This window comes from Agelaius tricolor, unplaced genomic scaffold, assembly GCF_023055355.1.
Source record: "Agelaius tricolor isolate 1412-34295 unplaced genomic scaffold, bAgeTri1.0.p SCAF_45, whole genome shotgun sequence".
NCBI classification, from domain to species: Eukaryota; Metazoa; Chordata; class Aves; order Passeriformes; family Icteridae; genus Agelaius; species Agelaius tricolor.
In genome coordinates this window covers 1,812,880-1,829,461 of record NW_027269305.1, presented here as the reverse complement: position 1 = coordinate 1,829,461, position 16,582 = coordinate 1,812,880, and positions in this window count along the sequence as shown.

The following is a 16,582-nucleotide window of genomic DNA, read 5'->3' as shown; positions in this document are numbered from 1 at the left end:
TTTTTTTATGCTTGTAATAAAGTTTCTCTAGAATTTTGCATGCAGTGCGGTGTGTGTGCGCATGCATGTGTGTGAAGTGCTTCCAAATCAGGGAGCAGCATGTTTCCTTATACAAATATTGACAGGAATCCTTCAGTTTATTTGGAATTTTCCTGAGAAAGCTGCAACAATATGGTAATACCTCTTCACTACTTTTCACACAGTTGTTTCAACTGTTGGCACCAGGAAATCCTTATTGTTTTAATCAATACCACTTGGAGTGATGACATGTTTCTTTTTTACTTTAAGTGACTGACACAGTGCATTTCCTTGCACAAAGTTCTCATGAGACACTTTTGTGCTGTGCTCAATATATCCAACAGAAAATATGTATTTGCCAGAAGGCTGAAAGAATGGGCTGCTATTTTTTCCTCCTACATTTTTCATCCAGATACTTTATGCTTCATTGCTGTACTTTCAAACTCATAAATGACCCCAAGAAAAGCAATGAGACTTCTGTCAATGGTTATAATGAAACATCTGAGTAATATCTGGAAGATCAGGATTTGTTCATTTAATGAAGCTTTGACTTTAACCTTGATGGTGCCTTCTACCTCCATCTCCTTTCTACTGCTTACTCTTGAACAAAAAATCTATATAATAATGCTTTAAATGCATTCTTTAATGCTTTACATTAATTTCACAATTAAATTAAGACACATTGAATATAATATGCATATACTCAACTAATAGACTATGATGCATAAAAGCAGCTCAGTAGTCTCTGTCCCTGTGCTAGTAACAGCAAGAAATATTCCATTTTGAGTACTCAGAGAACAGGCAGGACCCTCACTCCCTGTTCCCACAGACCCTGAGCAGTGAAGGAATTCAACACCTGCAGCACTCATGTCAGTGTTTGGGATAAACAGAGAAAATGCTCTTGTTTGCATAGCGCTATATATGTTCATCACCCAGCACAATGAATGAGTGTGCAAAATAAACATTTCTGACTTCAAACTTTTACAACTTAACACATGCCCCTTAAAGAGCTTAATTGCTGCAGCTGCACATCCACTGATCTGCTGAAGCTTATGTGCTATGACATCCTCTCCATTCTTTTTTTCCTGACTTGATCAAGCAAATTTGTAGCTTCCAAGCTTCATTTGGTTAAGTATTGCAAAGCAAACAGCATTTTGTGCTTTCTGAGTTTGTTTGTTTGGGTTCTTTTTTCCCATTTCTCCTCTCTTTCCATGATTGGGACTTCCTGTTTACCTCTCAAGGACCTTCAAATTATCCTTCAGTTGCAAACTTCTTCTTTCTGAGCCATCCTGTACCACTCCAGACAGCAAAACAATTAGACATCTGCTTTAATGAAGGTGTGATTAAAGCCCAAATTTTATCTGTATCACAAGGCCCAAACTTCAGAGATGTTGAATTTTCCTCTCATGGATTCTTGAGTGTAAGTGACTGCATGATGGTCCATATTTCTATAGTTAAGGCACAAAAAGTGACAACCATCTCATCCTATTTTTCTGGTGCAAAACCAATGTGGGTAACTAAAGGAAGTGGCAGTAAAGCATATTCTGCTTTCTGAAAAGATGCAGGTATGAGATGGAGAATACAAATGGTTGGATTGCCATTTCTTTAAACTCTGAACTAATTTCTTCATTTCAAACAGAGCCAGTCTTACAAGAAGATCTATACCAGCCAGTTCAATGAGTTGAAAAGTAATTATCAACATTTAGACCTTTCAGTAATACAACACACGAGTATAATTTTTTTCATTCTGCTAAGTTATAAATCAGTCATTAGGTAAATTCCTGAAAATAGTTATGTTTTAGAACAATCATAATTAGCCATCTTATTTGGGGCAAATGCAGGGACTTATTCCTTAAAACGAAGTTTAAGAGCAAATAGGAATCATAGTTATTTTCCTGGGAATCCTTCCAAAAAAGAGAACTATGTGAATGTAAAGTTATTATTGCTGTTGTAAGATTAAACAGGATATTCTGAAAAAAGCTTACACACTGAAAAAAAAGTATGCATAGCTGTTCGGATATTTGTAAGACTTAAATTCAACAATAGACAGTGCAAAATAAAGGGGGAAAAATAAATATGGCAGGAAACATCTACAGCCCTTAAGATTACCTTTATTTTTTTTCCTAATGCACAAAAATTAATTGCTGTTTCATATGCAGCAGCAACTTTGGACAATGGCATTCTGATTGTAAAATGTTCTTGAAAGAGAACTTGGTGAGACTTGCCCTTGTTAAGCTTGAACAATTTTTTTTTTTCTGAAACTACTTGAAAAATAAAGGAAAGAAAAAACAACTCTAGACATGCAGGAAAATACCTGGTTTTGTGTTGTAGTCAGTCATGAGAATTAGGAAATATATTTTGAACTGTACTGAACTACAGATCATTTGACTATGCTAGACATTTGGCTCTTATCTCACTGGTGTTTAATGCTGATTCTATGACTAATAAATGCATAGAGTTAGGAAGGACACAGCTGGGTGCATGGCTGAGTATAGCACAAAATTTTCAAAGTGTTAGAGATGGTAAAATTACCTTTGACTTCAGCATAGTAGGGCATACTTCACTTAAACAACTGACTTGGAACACTTTTTGACATTTATCCCATCCACCTCTTTAAAAACACATCTAATTAGTTTAACTTGATCCAGACAACTTTTAAAAATTACAATAAAAACAAATAAATCCCCTGATATACCCATTTTACTAGCAATAAGTAGAGAAAAGTCTGAGTTTAAATGCTAGCTTTGACCCCTGCTCCTCACAGAAAGTTAATGTGCACAAAAAAGAAAAAAAAAGGGAGAGAATTCAGTGTGTCTTTTATCAAAAGTCAATTCAAATCTCAATCTAAAGTTCAAACCTTCTGCAGGATACATTATCATTAAGATGAAATATTTAGTGGCTCTGTATTCCGGTCATCTTTTGACAATAACCTACAATGTCTCAGAGGTGGCAGGTGCTGGAGAATTCAGTGAATTTTTAAAGAATATCTCATTTTTCAGGAAGGACGGTTGAAAACCACTAATTTGTATTAGTATGCCATTGATTAAATTGCACTTTCCATTTTAAAAGTCCTGAACAACTCCTATAAGTATTAAAAATTTTAGCTGCTTTCAATCTTTTACACGCAGTTTATAAAACCTTGAAACATTGCTATTTAATAGCCATCTCCATCTGTTGCCCCAGTGAATGTGTATAACTCTTTGTCCTCTGGAAAATAGGAAGTCACATTTTTGGAGTTCAAGCAATGTTCTTTAGAGATAAGCTTTTCACAAATCATAGCTACTAATAACGTTTTGGGCTTCCCTGTGTGATAGGTGCAAGGTGAACACAAGGTTGGAAGAAAATTAAAGTAGAACTGCTTTAACAATTTTTTCAGATTAAAACCTCACTAACATTTAATATTTGAATTAATGCAAGTGGCAAATGTTTAAAAAGTAAAGCTTTTGTGATTATTAAATGAGCACTAACACAATATGTAAAATTGCATTGCTAAACATTCCATTACATTCACTTGGATATACACACAGAAGATAGTTCACATTTTGAAAAGCATTTTCCAAGGAAAAAAGCTTTTAAGCACTTATTTTTATGTGGAACTCTAGTCACAGAATTAATTCATACCACACACAGGGCAGAGGGAAAAGTACCTCTCTTGGGGGTTTCAGAACAGCACTCCAAGCTCTCTGAGACTTTCAATACCTTCATCATAGATTGCATTACATTTCCATGAGTCTTTACTAACCAAAGGGAATTAGGCTGATCTGGTACCAAGGGGTAAGACCTCTGGGGGCTGGCACCACATTTCACGTCCACTTCCTGTACCAGCCATGCTTACAAAGAGTGGCTTCTCCATGAGTAGTCCCTCCCCATCAGCAGGTTCAGCTGTGACAGTCAGATGTAACTGGAGCATGTGCCAGTGCAGTCATCAATCATACAATCATACAATCATCAGTGCTGGAAGAGACCTTTAAGATCATCAAGTCCAACCATCAACCCAGCACTACCACTGCAGTCCCTAAACCACTAAACCATCCCCAGCATCAGACCCAGGCACCACTTAAACATCTCCAGGGATGGTGACTTTACCACGTGCCTGGGCAACCTATTCCAATGTCTCACCACCCTCACAGTGAAAAAGATTTTTCCAGTATCTAATCTGAATATTCCCTGTCTCAGCTTAAGGCCATTTCCTCTAGTTCTCTCACTGTAGGCATGGTAGAAGAGACCAGCACCCATCTCACCACAACCTCCTTTCAGGGAGCTGCAGAGTTGTGCCACTGCAGGACAAAGCCAAGGGGAAGCCTCTGCCTCTGAGATGTGCAGCCCAGGTCTCCCTGGCAGTGAAGGAGAAGGTAATCTTGGACAGCTTTGTGAGATTTGATGAGCAGTAAGGGCTTGGGATGAGCACGACTCCATTGTCTCTTTCACACCCTTCATCTTTCTGTTCTTTGATTCCACAGAGAACAAAAAAGCAGCTATTTTGCACTTGTCTGAATGAAAAGTCCTGGATAATACTTACACATGCCACACTTGAGAGGATACCCGTACATTTTAAGAAAAGATCATTTCTATAAATATTTCCACCTCAATATATGCAAAGCAAAACATTTACTGAAAAGGGTGGGAATGAAGCTGAAGTAAGCTTACAAAACCAGCTATATTAACAACGGAAAGCTTCTTTTTTTTTCTTTTAATTTCCTCTCCTCTGGCAATAGGATTCCAGAGAAACCAGCTTCAGAGAAAATGAGCAAGCGAACAAGTGCCTAGTAACTAGACTTACACTGGAAATAAGGACTTTCCAGATGTAATTTAATGCCATTTTGAGACTGATTTCACAGAGGAAATGAACCCTTCAATTAATATTTGACTGATTTTGTTTCCTTGTCTTCAGTGATATTTTTTTTTAGTCTGAGGGAGTAAAATCCAGATTGTTGTGACAATTGTGAGAACAAGTTAGTCAGCATTTATAAATCACTTGGAAGAAAAATTGGTATTGCTGATAATTATGAAATTGGATGAAATCAGCAAAACATGTTGCATTGAAAACCAGTTGTTTTCTGCTTTTTTCATCTCAAAGTTAGAAATGCAGAACTGCAGTAATCTATTAATGGTGATGTGGTTGTGGAGGCTCCAGTACTCCACTTAAGGCTGTTGGAACTCATACTCCTATCTCAGTATTTTGCCTTTCCAGTTTTGTAGGAATGTAAAGACAACTGACTCATTTGCACAAAACATCAAAACAAAAGTCTGAAAACTTTAATAAGTTTTCCTTTTGCTTACAACCACCTAAACTGTGCAAAAAATAACTGTGTGCTTTGATCAGTTTTACAAATACAGCAGACGACTGCTGGATTCTCAAAAGTATAATTCACACCTCAGTTAACCCATATCTCCTAGGAAACACTGGCACTTGACTGTGTGTGGAATTGAAGGTAGAAAATTATTGGGGAAGGTAGACCTAAGGGATCTGCTTCCCCTGCAGCCAGGCAGCCACATCTGCACACATGCATGCACACATACAACCCATGCCTCTCACAGCATAGTTGTGTTTTGCCTGAATTTTGTTTACATTTTATTTTATTATCTTACTTTATTTTACTTTTACAGTTAACCTGAGGCTTGCATGAACAAAATTACAATAGTTCTTCCTTAGCTGCAGTGATGAATAAAGGCCACTGTTTGTTCTTGAATTACAAAACATTGGTACTGAAATATGTAAGAATAAACACTGGAAAGAAGGGATAAGTTTTTGGTTTTAAACATCTGTTTTAAAGTGATATGAGGGAGTGAAATTAAATTTAATAATCTCTCTTCCTTCCTCTGCTTTTGAAATCATAAGACAATGTGGTAGGACATGTGTTTCACATCTAGTGTGGTATTTTCAGATGTAGACAATTCATTATCCGTGGTTCTCCTTTTCTGCATAAGCCATGATTTTTTTAAGTACAAAATTGTCTGCTAAATTGTCCCCAGGTTACACAACATAAAACAGCATTTATGTATAATAAGGCATTACCTCCACCTGCTATAGACAGTGTTTATTCTGCACATTTTGTTTTCTCTGTTGGATTGCAGCCAGTGAACTCAATAGTTTGTTGGAAAGCAACGGATCTTACATGTCAAATTGCCTGATTTATTTTACATAAGTTTAATCATCTGTCAGCCTTTTTTCAAAGGAATAGAAGGGAAGTTCTTCCATGCTTTTTAAGAGATATTTCTCCAGTGAGGTTTTTCCATGCTTTTAAATGGATATTTCTCCAGTGAAAAAGTAATTTTTAATATCTTTGTCATATTCTAACTCACACATGTGTGTGTTTAAATCAGGCCACAGGGTGTGAGCTGATTTAGGCATTGAGCTACAGGACTCCTGCACTCACATTAATCACACACTTGAAAATACTCATCAGTTGTGCCAAACACCTGCTCATTCTGATTTATACAATGTCTTCTAGACAACTTGGATTACACCTATGCCCATCCTTATGCCTACAGCTGTATGCCTCAGGGCATCACAGCTCCTTGGACCAGTGGATCAGCCTAATCAAGAGAACTTTATCACACAGAAGCTAAATCTTTTGACTGACTGTCCATTTGGATCAGTCAGTTGTGAACAAAGCAGTAAGTGACATAACATTTTTTTCTCTTCTGTGCAGGAGAGAACTGTGCTTAATAAGGCATTTAAGAGTGACTTCACTTCTATAGTTCCTACCACATGTTATTTTCAAGCAGCTCAATGATCTGAAACACTAATTAGTTTCAATTCACACCTATTATCCTCCTTTAGTGCACTGTTAATTCAAAGTCCAAATTCCCATCCTTGTCAAAAAGTGGTAATTTTCTCTTTTTGTAAGTGTTTCCTCTGAAGTTCTGAAACATATAGTGCCAAATGCCATTACTTAAAACTTCACACGGAGGCCTTATACCACTTGCCAAGTTTCCAGTTTTCATGTTTTTTGGGCCCAGCATATTCTCTTGCTGTCTCTCCAATGATGAACATATTGTTTCAACTCCCTAGAAACATTCTCTCTTCAAAATTTTTCCTTCTAAACCAGTTATGGATTTTAGAGGACAACAGTGGTATTGCCAAAGACTATTAAAATGAGACTGCAGTCTCATAAAGCACTGCAAACAAACGTAATATATGATAGAAAGGTTGAAACATAAGGGCTTCATCCTTTTCACATACCACACCCCATTTTCTGCAGTAACATCAGAAAAACATTCAATGCTTAATACAAAAAAAAAAAAACCTAGATGCTTTCAGGTAAGAATGCCTAAAAAAGAAAAATCTCCAATATTTACCAATCAGTTTTCAGATCAGTCATTTTCACCAGGCCATAGTCCAAAGAGAGGAAAATTCTTAGCCATGTTCTTGCCATATATGATTACAAGCCTGTACAATCAGTGATCCCTACAGCTCTATGGGCACAGCTAATAGTAGTCCCTTATTTGTTCCAAATATTTCTATTTACATAGCAGATGAAAGAAATGGGGGGAATAACTTGTTGCATAAATATGGCCTTTGTTTGAATATCTTTAATGCAACTTAATTCAGGTCATGCTTAGAAGAAGAATCAGAAAAAAAAATTACCAAGTATCAAAATAAGCACTTAAAAAATTGCATTTGTTACTTTACCTTTTCCTTTAGAAAACTAATGCTCAGAAATGCTGATGACTGATTCTATTAGTTGCCCTTATTAATTTTTGAATAACAATAATAATTTTTTAAGGTGTTCCTTAATTTTGACTGCTTATTTTGAATTTTGGGAGAAAAATAAGAGGTGGGATAACATTTCCAATTTCCTGCTTGATATGTTGACAGTACAGGATTACCCATCAGTATGTAATAACTTTCCTTCCATATAGAAAGTTACTTACCTGTGCACCTGCTGATGTTCTTTCATGCATGCTGTCTTAACAAATTAGCATGTTTCACAAACTGCTTCCAGCTACTACAAGCCAAAATATCAGTTACACATTAATGTTTTCAGTTAAGCTGCCAATGTTGCTCAAAATCTGTTGGAGTGCTTTGTCAGTCCAGCCTACCATCAAATATCTGGACATTTCACATCTATCTGACTAGTTTTACATGTGATCCTTTTAATTATGGTGGCAGATTGCATAAAAGTTTATTGTGTTTGTAGGTAAGAAAAAAAAGCCAAAACCTTTTTTTCCCCAAAAGCTGGAGAGACAGATCTAGACTTCTTGATTGCATTTTCAGAAAAAATATGATGTAAATCCATATTTACAATGATGTAAATCCATTGGTTCGGATGGAAATCTGGAATTACCTCTGATATGAACTATGGGCATGTTTTATTTCAACACAAATGTAAATCTCAGTTATATATATGCATGGTATGTGCTACTGCCAGAAAAATCTCTGAACTCAATTTTGTACACTTCAACTCAAATGTACATATGAAAAGCACTCAAAGAAAAAAAAAAGTTTCCCTCATATCAGCAGCTAAGAGATCTAGCATATGTACAAGGGTCAAAATTTGCAGCTAGCTGTATTAGAGACCCAAGTAACCACAATGCCAGACTAAATGTAAAAGCCAGACTAGAATGCATCCAAAAGAGACTATTCACTTGAGACCATTTTCATTTAGATTCATAGAACCACCTTCTCATACTCAAAATGAAAAGGCTAGACAGCACAGAGCACCAGAAAAACATTCAACTCCCCAAAAAAATGTTAAACAAGTCTTTCTCTGCATGTAAATTTGTACAGACCCTCCACAGAGTTTGAAGACATCATAACAAAGCGAGGACAAATCTCATCCACAAATGTAATTAAAAACCTTCCAATTTGTCTAAAGATGGTGAGCAAGGATTAACAAAAAAAAGCAAAGCACAACTATGTGTCATAATTATTTCTCCAAACCAACAAGGAACATAACTGCACTTTCTTTGCCAAGGGTTAATTCTGGATAGCTCAATAGCACATTTTCTAGAGATTTTTTGTTCCAGATTGCAGTTAAATCTGGCCAGGGATTCAGACTCTCAAACTTGAGGATGTTCAACCTCTAAACAGTCACAAATGCTCAGCTTTTCATCTACAGTTCCTATCAAATATAGAAACTTCTTTCAAATGTTTAGTTTTTACACAGATTTCAGTACTCTTCAAACTTATTTTAAACCATTCCATTGCTATCCTTCCTGCCTGTTAAACACATCAAGTGCTTCAGTGCCAGCTGGTGTCAGAAAAGAAAGTCTAAAAACAAAAACCATACTGCTGGCTGTCTTCTACCCTTGCTGGCACCCACTGCTTGAAGGGAGATTATAACACTACTTGTAGCTCTTCCAGCTTTCCACAGACACCAGAATTTTATAGTGGGAGAGGCGATTAACAATACTGCTGTCCTGCAAGGGGCATTTTCTGAGTTCCTTTCCTTAGTTCCTTTATGACCTTCTATTTTGACCCCCTTTTGTTTGCAAAACAGCTTTCTAAAAAAAAAAAAAAAAAACCCACACACAACTAGAGAGAGAAATGCAAGGTAACTCTCATTTTTTTAAATTCTATTCTAGTGTGACCAGTGAACAGAGGGGAAAAAAAGCCATTGTATTGTGTGTATTCAAAACTTTCAGGAGATTTATGCATTCAATCCATAATGTCTTCACCCTCCCTTTCAGCTCCCTCACACTGTACCCTCACAAAAAAGAGGCTCCAACCACCTTATTTTCCTCTGTGCTCACCTTAAGCTTTGGAAGAGATGCTAAACTACACCACCACATCAGATGAGACAGAGCCATACAGCTCCACATGTTCAAGAGTACAATAACATTGAAAAAAAAAGGAAGATTGTATAAATCTTTTCAGACTAGCAGGCTTGAGTTATGCCCTACTTTGGCATTTAGTTAAAAAGATAACTAGGAGATGTCTCATTTACTCCATACATTGTTCCTGGTTTCTTTGCAAAACCATAAATTTTTAATCAGTGTGACAATTTTCCTACAAGCAGGAAGGTTTTGTACATCCAAACATTTTGAAAACACACAGATTTGCAGTTCTTTTGGCTTTAATCGGCCCCATGTTGAGGAGCATCTTTAAGTGAAGATTATACATTTTCAAATAAACTCTTACAGGACCAAATTCTTATGCAGAAATTGTAGGAAGCTTTAGTAAAGCAATTGCTTAATATTTTCAGTTATTATTTTAATGAGACAATTTATTATTCAAAACCATATAAAAATTAGATGGCAAGTGCATAACAGCTCTTTCACCATTAGAAATTTTTAAAAATACCTGCAATGCTAGTCTGATTAGAAGAACAAAGTCTAATTCAGTCAATGTTAATCAAGTTTGTGGAAAAATATCAACATACTAGAAATTACAGTATGCGAGTCTCCTAATTTTACCTCCTAGTAGTAAAATTGAAAGATCTGCATCTAATGTAGTCATTTTTTCTATATAAGTAATGTGCACTTTTCTTCCAATAAAATGTTTTCTATCTTGATTAAAATATTTTTATCCCTATTGCTGCTACTTGTCATAGACTCATGGAATCATTAAGGCAGGAAAAGATCTCCCACATAATCTGGTCCAACCTTTGACTGAACACCCCCACAACAACGAAAACAGCACAAACTGCCATGTCCTGCTGTTTCTTGTAAAACAATACCTAACCTTTTTTACCAAATGCATTGAAAATAAGTGTATAAATAAACTGGTTAAAGTAGCTGCAACTGAATAGAAACATCACTTCATATAACTTTGGTTTTCATGACTACTACTTTTATGAGACACAAAAGCCTTTTTTACCTATAAATAGATGTTTTAAATGAAAAATTCAACCCAAAGCATTATTAAAAGTTTAAATCCAATGTCTTTGGTTATTATTCATTGCTGGAACAAAAAGAAACAATAGTAAAAACTTCCATTAGCTATGCCCATTTTGGCAGACAGATTATGAATCAAATTAATAACTCCTTTGTAAGTATAACTTTTGAACTTGCAAAATAATAGAGATTTTGGCACTATTCTAGATGTTCTGATAGAATTGCATTTGCTTCCAATCTCCAAATATCTAGATAAAGCAGAATAAACTTTATGGCTCAGTTCCACCTGAAGACAGCTAATTCTAAATAAACTGTCCAAATCAGGACAGAAAGTATAATTGTCTTATGGGCATACTTCAGCCAGACTAACTTACCTCTCAGAGAAAATATCTGTTCCAGTATTTCTATAGTACAATTTACTGCCCTTTGTAGACAAAACTAAGAGTGAAGACCATGGGAGGATGCAGGCGCCTAAGGCAAAATATGGGCCAGTGCAAAGGCCTGTGTACAAAAATGCCAGTTTCATATTGGAGGTGATTACCAACAGCCCAGCAACAGGCAATAAAGAATAAAGGTTTTTAAATATATCACTGTACTCCCTGTTTTCCAGTTCACAGCTCTGTAAAACCCCTGGAAAGCCACGCCTTCTCTCAATGGCTATGTTCAAACAACCAAACTGAGAATTCCCAAGAACCAAAGCCCACTTACACTCAAAGTCATCTTTCATGTAGATGACAATTCTCCCTCTTTCATCCTTTTCCTTTCTCTCATTGCCAGGGATGGAAACCTTATTGCATAACCACAGTTACCTTCCTAAGGAACTTGAATCTCCCTGCACGTTGTATCGGAATATGAGGGGTCCAATTCTGGCACCTGAAATGGGGAGAGTTTCAGTGCCTAAGTCTCAGTAGTGGACCTGTATCTGCAAGTGGTTATATTACATATATAGTTATATGTATAGTTGCAGCCAACTGCACAATCCAATTGCATCTAAAAGAAACACTATAAATGTGCCACACTCTATAAAAATAATCAGCCTGAATGCCAATCTCAATCTGGTCTTGTAAACAAAGATTAGAGTGCCTATTTCTGAGCCAGTTAAAATAAAGCAAAGGGGCACTCTACAGTTACAGAATAAGATAACACTAGTCCTGTAAATACAATTCAGGAGTTTAAACTCAAACTGGTTTAGTTAAAACTAAAACTAAACTTAAATCTGATTTAGGTTCCAAAAATCATTATTAGTAAGTGTAGAAATTTTAAAAGAAATATTTTAAATTAACAGATTAAGAATGCTCAAGAACATCTCAATTGAAGTGACACTGTCAAACTTTTGTGTGGTGTCAAAGTACAAAGCTAAGACATTCCAAACCAGAATGATGTACTGATTCCCGCTCCCTCCTCCCTCTTTTCATGTAACCCTTTCAACACTTAAAAAAGGAAAACACTTCTTATTGCAATAGTTGCTGATGGTTACTTACATCTGCTGTTTCTAAAAATATCCAACTTTGACAGAATAACTTGGACACAATGTCAGATGCTGATGTATTTTGAAGTAATCTTAAGGAAAACAAAGATATTTCATCCCAAAATATTCAAGCAATTTACAAACATGATTCCTAGGTGATTAATTATGGCCTTGATATTACTTGCTATACCAATAAAAACAGTAACTCAAGACTTCAAACCTTTTTGAAACTGGTCCAAAAACACTTATGAAACCTTTTGAAAGAGAGGTCCAAACCCAAAAGCATTAATCTTCAAAAGTATTATATAGATTTAATATAAAACCTATACATGTACTCATATTCAGGTTGATGCTTAGCAAAATCACTTTTATAACAGTAAATGCTTGCAAAAGTTCCAAATTGACTATTTCTTACAGTCCTCACTTAGAAATCATATTATTCTGGGATTTGCTATTGCTGTTTTGTGAGGACGGAGAAACTTTCTCTCTTCTATACTGTTTATTATTTTTTCACTGGTTTTAAATGTTAAGATTCCTCTTTTGCAAAGGATTTTAGGTAAAGTTCTAGAAAATTATATTTAATTTCATGACTAACTCTTAAGTTCCAGCTTTTCAGAGACTGTTCATGTATAGACTATATGTAAAAATAACATAACCCAGACAGATTTAAAAACAAAACAAAGTCACTCAACTTCTGTGAACCAGACTAATGACATAGGTCTGTGATGTTTTTGTCCCTGTTTCTAGGCACTCTGTGGTGCCAAAAAGAATACATTTTATGCCAATCTTCATCTGGCCATGGGAAAGAAACTGCCAAAGATATATAGCCAGAACTGTTTACAAGATAAACAAAAAGTTTACTGCTTCCCACATACTAGGGAAACAGTTGGATTACACATCAGCATCTGGTTGCTCCAGACAATACTACCAGGAAGTTAATGAAATTGGAACAAGGAAATTACTATGACTCGGCACTCCATAAAAAAGTGTAATTTATCATCAGTAAAAAAACAATGGGAGCTTTGCTGATAAATTAACAAAAGAAAATAAAAAGGCTGTATTGCTGTAAAACAATAAATCAATTTTTTTTCTGGATATGTTAGTTCAGTTCCAAAAGCTGATGTCACCTAATATTAGAAAAATGGCAACCTCGTTCTGATGAGAACTGGTGACCTTTTTGGGTTACAAGTAAGATCTTTATCTGAAGTTTCAAGATATTAATGACATGATATTCAAATAAAAACTCTCTTTGTTCTATTTTAAAGGGGTTTGATTCCAGCAAGATGAGGAAACCAGAATACATTCAGCATTTAGGAAAGCTTGTTCCTCTCACTATAGGCAAAATAAGTTTTTCAATTAAAAGACTCATTTCCCAGGAATTAAATTTGAGCTGGCAGTTTGGTCACCTGACAGGAAAAATATTCTGAAACTCTGGCATTTCATCGCCTGAAATTTCTCTACTTTAGTTTTTCAACCTTTACTCAATCCACATTGGCTGTGGAGTACTACAAAATGTCCTGTATGAAAGTTCCTAAGAAATAGTTTCCTTCAGAGCCAGGAAATTTCTCTGTTGGGAATGTACTTTTCGTTCTCTTTGGCCGTTTCCACAGCAGATTTATTCCCGAATAAGATCTCAGTTATGGCACTACAATGGAGAGGACTATTTCCACTTCAGGCTCTTAAGTGTGTCTTCAGATGACTGTGGGCAGAGCACACCTATGTCAGTACACCCTGAAGGACAGCACTTATCCACTGGCTCTGGCCCAGCAAGATTTTCTCAGGCTGGTCCATCCCCTCTCCTGCATCTGCGTGCCAGCAACCTGGCATACCCATGGCCTACACAAAATTCCCTGTCTGACTTACATCAGCAACTGGCAGCACTTCTCAACAAAAGGAGGAAACTTCAGCCCTGGTCTGGGTTCCTTACTCATAAGGCTTATTTGTCCATGTGCCAACACAGGAGCAGGCAGCAAGAAGTCACCCTACAGGCTCAGTCTTCTCCCATTAGCAAATTCATTATTTAAAGACAGCCCGAAGAGGATGGTGTGCCTTCTCCACTGATTTCTCATGCACAGACCTAAGAACACAAGTGCCCCATATCAGGTCAAAACCCTCCTTTGGATCAGTATGAGCAGATAACAGCAGCAGGCAGAAACACAGCTCTTTATTCTGGAGGGAATAAGGGATAGGACCACACATATGCATGCTGGGGGCAGAAAATTGAGTTAATGGTGGAGAATCACAGTTCTCTAGGAGTTTCTATTACAAGACAAGTATAAAATGAAATGTTACTCCCTTCAACTTAATAAGAATAATAATTAAAAATCCTATTGTCTTTGGTTGGTTGGGGTTTTTTTTTTTGAGCAAAAACATTGCTTCCCCTATTCTGGTAATTCCTGAGGAAAAGGCATCACTGCCAGCCCCCAAACTACATCTTCATGTAGTTATCTTGAAAACCTATAGCAGCAGACAGGATAGCCTCTTCCTCTAAGCAACCTTTACTCTAAAATAATGCCCACCTAGAGTCAGGCCTGTGTTCTTTTGCACTACACCAGTTAGAAAAGCCTGGCAATGTTACAAAATGCCTCTTTTTAAAAGACCCTCCAAAGATATTCTGAAAATTAAAGATGTTGTAGCACCTACAGTCCTTGATTCCAAGCAGTACAGAACTGTACTAAAGACTCAACACGTGTCCCTTGGGGCTGCCTTCAAATCAAGATGAATGAGGCCTCTTTTCCTGATTATCCAACTGCCCAAAGTAAGTGATTTCACTCTACAAGGGAAATTCCAGTGGGAAAATGGCACTCTCAAAGACTTGTGGTTGGCCTCTACTTACATCCAGCATGTATGTGTTCACCAAAATTGAGCCCAGGGACTCTTGGGAGAAGGTGGGCTGGGGGGAGGTTTGCTTCAGAGAGATGGCATAGTTTGTCAGAGCTCTTTTCTCAGACAGTTGTCAGTATGGAAAGTAAGCTGTCATCAGATCCTTTTGCAAGCCAATGTATTTTACTAATCTGGCAGAAAAATACAGCAGCAGAAAACCTGACTAGCTTCCTGCCAGACTAGTAAGACGAATTTGTCTTACTGCAAAAGCTGACACAGGGGAAGGGGTGGAACCATATGGCTAGAAATCGGAGTAGGGGTACAAACAAATATGGGGAAAAGATTACCCGGTTTTCTTGGCAACAACTACGTCAGCCACTTACCCACAGTCTGGGTACTCACACAGTTCACAGCACAAGATGGTAAGAGCTTTACAGAATGTGCAGTTGATGGATGGCAAAGGGCAGGAAGATGCAGCAGCATTTCAATGAGACACTAAGGTTCAGGGACTTGGCCCTGGCCCCCCTCAAGTCAGTGGAACAACTACAGTGATCTCCATCTGGCAAGGCTTACTATCTGTCTGTCCCATCAAAAACCCACTGCAGTGTTTCCAAAACAATAGCCACTCAGAGGAGTACTCATATATTGGATAAAAATACATGCAACTGCAGATAAAGGAGAAAAAAAACACAGTAGGATAGAAGTGCCTCCAGCATTTGAAGCTACAGTGCTCAAGAAATATATTGCCTTGTTATGAAAAATACTGCTTATTGGCAAACTTTTACCAACATTTTGTCACTCCATAAAATTAGTACGCTGTGACTGTTCCCACCGAAACAGCAAAAAATTTCCACTGTATAAAAGTCACTGTATAAGTCATTACACGATTTAAGCCACAGATATGAAACTCTACAGTCTGGAAAATACAAACAGTAGCATTGTAACAACCCAGGAACTGTACTAAAAGTTAAACAATGCCTTTGGACATTAAAGATAAGACATAGAATAGGCCAACAAACTACACAGCTGATGAAAACAGTAATGAATTGAAGACTTGAACAAAAAGCATGAAAAGGAAGAACATCTGCAATTCTTAACTACTGGAGGAAACAAAGGACAAATATTCCTGTTTCTTTAGCTGCAGTCTATATCCCCACAACAGTTAAGTTAAAATTGAATGTATCTAGGAGGTAGTACAGCCCAGCAGGAGAAGTGTACAGAAGCCAAGGATAACCAAATGCAGTTTTATAACCCCACAGGCAAAACACTAATTCTATAGCTATGTGAAAGAGAACAGACCAGTTTGAGATTCATAATTTTTCAGAGAAAAGTATAAAGTATCCTTATTATTGAGAATGCTTTGTGTTGTTACACACATGCACACACACAATCTAAGCAGGAAGGATCATGCCATTTAATTGACTGATTTCTTGCATAAATTTTGAAAATTTCTTAACAGCTCTATTTTCAACAAATTCCTAATTTCCAGAA